We start from the raw sequence: 6,339 nt of genomic DNA on the forward strand, positions 1-6,339 counted from the left end.
GCCCCTAAGACCAGCAGCCAGCAAAGGGAACTGAGAATGGGCAGCTACACAAGTACAAGAGAGGCCAGGAGGAAGTGGAGCTTATGGACAGAAGCAGAGGCAGGGAAAAGAGTGCTTCCAGAAGGATGGAGGGGTGGGAATGTTCAGCGCTGTCATCTGCTGCTGCTGATTTCAGAAAGGACAAGGACTGAAAAAACCCCTTTGGATTTATGGACAAAGAAGTCTTTAGTGAAGTTTGTAAGAGCAATTTCTACAGGGTGATAGGAGCAGCAGCCAAATTGCAATGGATTGATAGTAAGGGAGGAGAGAAGAAAGATAATAAATGTGAAAGGCTCCTTCAAGACATTTGTTTATAAGAAAAGGAGAAAGATACGATTGTAGCTGGAGGGGATGTGGGATTGGTAACGGTGGTGATAAGTTAGTTATTTTTTTATGTGGGAGAAACTTAAATATGCTTTTAGGCTGAGGAGAAGGAAACAATGGACAAAGAAATGAGGAGAAGGGAGAGAGGGAGGGAAGGAGGAAGAATGAGGCCTAAGGATTGGGGGTGGGGTGTGGCACTGAGCACAGAGGAAAAGAGGCAAGTATGGCTGTCATTCAGGAACATGAGAGATTGGGGCTCCAGAATCCCTCCTGTGGTAGGCAGAATAATGAGCCCTCACAGATGTCTACAACCTCTTCAACCAGAACCTGTGGATATATTATCTTACATGGTAAAAGGGAATTAAGGTTTCTAGTTTGCTGACCTTCAAATAGGCAGTTGACCCTAGATTATCTGGGCGACCCCAATGTAATCACAAGGGACCTTATAAGTGGAAAAGGGAGGACAAAGAAAACCCGAGATATGGCAGCCTGAGAAGGACTCAGCTCAACATTGCTGGCTTTGAAGATGGAGGAAGGGGGCCAGGAGCCAAAGAATACAGGAAGACTGTAGAAGTTGAAAAAGGCAAGGAAACAGATTCTCCCCTAGAGCCTCCAGAAGGAAGACAGCCTGGTAAGACTCATTCTGAACTACTGACCTCCAAAACCTGTAAGAGAATATATTTGTGTTAAGTCCCTAAGTTTGTAATAATTTGTTATAGGAGCCATATGGAACCAATACATCTCCCCTCACCTTTATTTCCTTCCAGGGTTCTGGACACTGGGAAATAATCAAGGCTCACCAGTTGAACATGAATGTGGTTTATTAACTTGGGCAAACATTTAAAACTCCCAGAATACAGGCTCCTGTTCAAATTCTGTTGGAAAAATCTGGCTTGGGCTAGCAAGAAATCCATTCTATAAACATTTATCGCACACAAAGTACTATACTAAGTGCTTGGAATACAACAGACAACAAAATACACAAGGCTGAACATTACCGGCATAGAGGGAGGTTTCCAGTAACATGGAACAAGAATGTGGTAACTTTAGCACAAGTGTTCAATCCTTAGCTTTGCATCTTTACAAAAGTCCTGTCCTAGTTCATTGATTTTGTCAGCTATGTTGTTGTCCCCATAGGTGAGCAAACACCTTTAAGTCAGAATAGGAAAGGACTGGATTGCCCGGGCTTAGTGAAGGACATGTGTGGGTAGGGAGAAGGTGTACAAGTTGGAATTTTGACAGGTGTCACACGGCAAAAGAACAAAGGGCCAAAAGCATTTGGAATATAGGTAAAAGCCATGGAGGTGGCTATGGAGCTGGAGGGCAGTGATGCCAGGAAGGCAATGCCACACTGGGAGAAAGTATAGGTACTGATGATCTGAATATCTGAGGATGTGCCTGATCCCTGTGGCTGCTGTAGCCCTTTCCTAGCTCTCCCACCCACCATGCTATGGCTGCTATAGCACTGATAATAGTGTGCTGTCAGTGCTGGTTACCTGGCTGTCTCCCACAGGACTGTGAACTCTTTGAAGGGTGGGACTGTTTATGTCTTTACTTCCCAGGTGCATGCAAGTGCCAAGCACAGAACAGTCACTGTTTCTCTGCCTCTGGGAGGAGTGGGGCAGAGAGACGCACAGAGACTACAAGCCACAGTGTAAGAGATAGACATCCCTGAAAGGGAGGCAAGGAGGGAAAAAGGGAGGTAAGGGTCATCCTTTTTACCTTTTTCTCTGTTGCTGCCAGCCTGCCAAACCTCCTCCATTATCAGCCTTTTCACTCTCTCCACCCACCTCCTTGAGGGATTGACAACTATTAATAAATGAAACTCACTTGAAAGATGTCTTCAGCAAGCAGTCAGGGAGGGAAATTCCAGCAAGTAAGGGATGTAGGAGCATAGACAGCTGCATTTAAGGTCCTGGCTGTGAGCCTTTGGGGCAGCCCCTGAGCTCTGGCTTCTGGAAAGGATGCCCACTTCTTAGGGACTTAGTGCCTCAGATTCCCACTTTATAGGAGACCCAGAGACCAAGTAGAGATGGGCCCAGGAAGCAGTGTCTCAGCAGGGACTCCCTGAAATCTTGGTACAGGAAGAAGCCTGAGTTTGTCACACTGAATCAACCAGGAAAGCGAAGCACATCTTTCCGCATCAGAGAAAGGGATTCGCAGGGAAGACAGAACTCGTTCTGGTTCTTTCCCACCTCTTCTGCCATAGGTACCAGCCTTTATCCACAGCTTCATCACCCTAGTTCCCAGGAAAACATTAAATTGAAGCCAATAACTTTCAGTTAATGACATCTGCTCAATTCATTGCAGTTATTTACATCTGAACATTTTTAATAGTATAGCCTTCCTCTGATATAAACACAATTTTTACACAGAATGAATATTTAAATCATTTCTTCTAGGGTGTGTGAATCAGCAAATCAGAGCAAGCCTATTATATTAATGATTCTTTTCTTATCAGCCTCTGTGGATCGCATGCTTTACAGCTAGCAGATGTCTCACTTTTTCCCTGGGATTTCAAGTTAGGAAGAGTGTATTCAGAACCAGGGGTAAAGGATGTAATGTGATATCAAGAAAGAAGAGTGGATTGAACTTGGTGTACCCCCCAAAAATATAATAAATAAATAAATAAAATGAAAAAAGAAAGAAAGAAGAGTGGTGCAGTCTCCTCCAGGAGCTATGTGGGAACATCTTCATCTTGTAATGATGCCCCCAATTATTGGTATGTCAGGAATTTGGTGCTCCCTCCCAGGCTGCACCGTGAAGCCATCTTTCAAGTGGATTTCATTTAGTTGTCAATCATCTGAGGGAATGGAGGAAATTAAAATGGAGGAGGAGGCTTGCAGGGGTGGCAGCAGCAAAGAAAAAGATCAAGGAGGATAGGATGATCCTTTCTTCCCTTTCCCCTTTCAAGGCTGTCTACATTTATCTTCTTCTTTTGGCAAAGGTGGAAGCTCAAAATAAAACTTCAGCTGAGTTTCTCAAATTGTGGTTCATTGTCCCTTGTACCCCTCCTCCTCAACTCTGTGAGATCAACAGGGGGAAAGAATATTCCACATATAGGAAACAACATGTGCAATGTCCCAGAGGCTCAAGAGAGCAAGTAGCTGTTGAGGAACCATTAGTAGATAAGCGTGGCTCAAAAGGAGAGTACTGGGGGCTAGGGAGGGCAGAGAACAGAGTGTAGGGGCATATGATGAAGATGTGGGTATAGAGATAAGCAGAAGTCAGTTGTGCAGAGTTGTATAGGCCAGCGTGAAGAGTTTGAACTTTATCTGAAGATCAATGGGGACCCAGTGAAGGATGTTAAGTAACAGAATAGCATGGTCAGGTGAGATTTAGTAAGATCTTTTTGACTACTGCTGGTAGAAGTGAACGGTGAGGAATAAGACTGGTAGCAGAGAGGCCATTTAGAAGGTCATTAAAACAATTCAAGCAATATATCATGTTGTGGACAAAGGTAATGAAAATGGGAAGTCCATCTTCTCTAATACCCCAGCCAAAGACAAAAAGGATGAAATTTTAAGAAATGGAATTGATAGGATTTGGTCTGTGATTAAATATGGGAGTGTGGAAGAGGAAGGGGTATAGCTCGACACTCAGGTTTCTAGCTTGGATGTCTAAATGGATGGCTGTGTCATTCGTTAATCATGGTTATGGTTTGGTGTTGAGAGTAAGGGATATGATTAATTTAGACTGGGGAAATCGAATTAGAGATTTTCAGGAAGAAGTTGGATATTACAGATCTGAAATTAGGAGGAAGACCTGAACCAGAGATGTGTATTTGGGAATCATCGTATAGAGATTATAATTGAATTTAGCAACAAAGAAATCCTTGGTAATCTTAGAAATATCACCTTTAATGAAGTTGCAGGTAAGTTTTAGATGGGGCGGAGGAAAGTACAAGGGATTCTATCTGATGAATTTTTGGAGACCATGAATTTTCAATGAAGCCAATCTACCTAGTGGTGAGATTTTTCTCTAGCAGTCAGTGTTGATCAGGCTAGGTGAATGAGGACAATGGAAGAATGGCTTGTGTAAATGGGACATGAGAATAATAGGGAAAAGGAGTTAGAAGTGTTGACAAGAGAGCAGGAAGTAGAAGGAATTGAAGTTCTTAAAGAGTTTGAAACCCAAATATTTTAGGAATAGATGAGTAAGTGAGCTATAACAATAGCAATTATGGTTAGAGAATTGAATGTCTGAATTTAAGACATAACAGTGGATTAATTTTTTTAAGCTCTTTAGTGGCATATAATTGCTTTACACACAGTGGATTAATTTTAAGTATAATCAATGGAGTGGACAGCTGAATCTAGTGAAGGAGGAAACCATTTTTGGTGAGGAGGACAAGGATGTTGGATGCATCTTTCACAGGGATACTGTAGTTACCCAAAAGGATAGCAGATCTCAGAGTAGAGAGGAAGACTGTGAGCCTGGAGACATAATCTTCAGAGAAGAGAAGATTAACTAAAGACATCAATGTTGAGGTGAGGAAAATATAACCAAATAATTTAAGCCATTATTTTTGATAGATTTTCTGTTCCTGGCCCTGGCCCGACACAAAGTAATGTCATGAGTGAATGAATGAATGAACTAATAGTCTAAGGGATTCTGAGTCGCAGAAAAATATGGAACCAGTCAAGGTGGTTTTTGTTGCAAACCCATGTTTAGGCTGAATAGGGTGAAGAGAGAGGATTTCCTAAATTCCCAAAGTCATCTCAAAAGAAGTAGGTGGAGTCCCCAGGGATTCATCCCACATTAGCCTTCGAACTGGTCACTACTGTTTTGAATCCTACTCCAAGAAATCTTTCTCAAAGCCTGCCATGGGACCATTGATGAGCCTCAGTCCATGGAGGCTGGACTCTGGAAAAGGATGGCAACATCTACTGTACCATCCTGGACCCTCCTGCCCCCTACCTGCACACACCATTTGGCCTGGCTAGAGCAGGGCTTTGGAGTGTTTGCTCTTTGGAGACCCCTTACAGAAGCATCTGAGGATGGAGCTGTGCCTCCAGAAATCTCTGAGCAGGCCCTTGACACACCCTAACTATTTGGTGCAGCACACCTGGCCACTCCAAATTTGGAACTTAAAGACTGCATTTCATAGTAGGACAGCCTTCTGTTTACTGACTTCCTATTATTCTGATGCCATGTTGTGTAAGGGTTATAGACACAAATAATTGCAACAGAATTTTCAAGAGTAAATGTTACTGCTATGGATTGAAAACACAAAAAATAATTCAATTAGTGGGTGCAAATGACAATATTAGGCTATGTAATTTTTCTGTTATGTTAACTGCAGAATGCAAAGATAATAAATACAATATTAAAGGTGGACATGAGGATTGAGCTGAGCAAAATCTTAGTCATCATCGTGAAAACCTCACTTCCCACTCAAACTGCCTTTGCCTCCACACAGACTGAAAGCAAATGTCTGAAGTCAGTGTACCTTACACTGTAATGTGCCGGCAAATCCCCTGAGAACCTTAGTGAAATGCAGATTTTGACTCAGAAGGTCTGGGGCAGGCCTGAAATGCTGCATTTCCAGCAATCTCCCAAGGGATGCTGCTGCTGCTGGTTCCTGGCCACAGCTGGAATAGCAGAGACTGAGCAAATCTCAAGCCAAGCCCTAAACGGGCCAGGCCAGGGCAGCTGCCTAGTTCCTGACGGGAAATGCCCAGGTGGGAGTGGCATCCCTGGGTGCCAGGTAAATAATGGTCTCGATGATGATCACAGTTCTAGGCTCAGAGCTGGGATTCCAGGGGCCCACCCAGATCCCTCCCCTCATGGCGTTCTGGACTGGAGAGGCAGACGCCTGACTCAGGCAGGAGGACATGGAAATAACAGCTCCATTACGCGCAAAGCCTGAACGAGAGACCTTGGCTTAGATGAGCAGTCACCGTGGGTTTGCCAGCCCCTCATCCCGATTCTGCAGATGAGGCCACCCAGGCATCAGCACAGCTGGTCATTCCC

This window comes from Hippopotamus amphibius, chromosome X (assembly GCF_030028045.1).
Source record: "Hippopotamus amphibius kiboko isolate mHipAmp2 chromosome X, mHipAmp2.hap2, whole genome shotgun sequence".
Lineage (NCBI taxonomy): Eukaryota > Metazoa > Chordata > Mammalia > Artiodactyla > Hippopotamidae > Hippopotamus > Hippopotamus amphibius.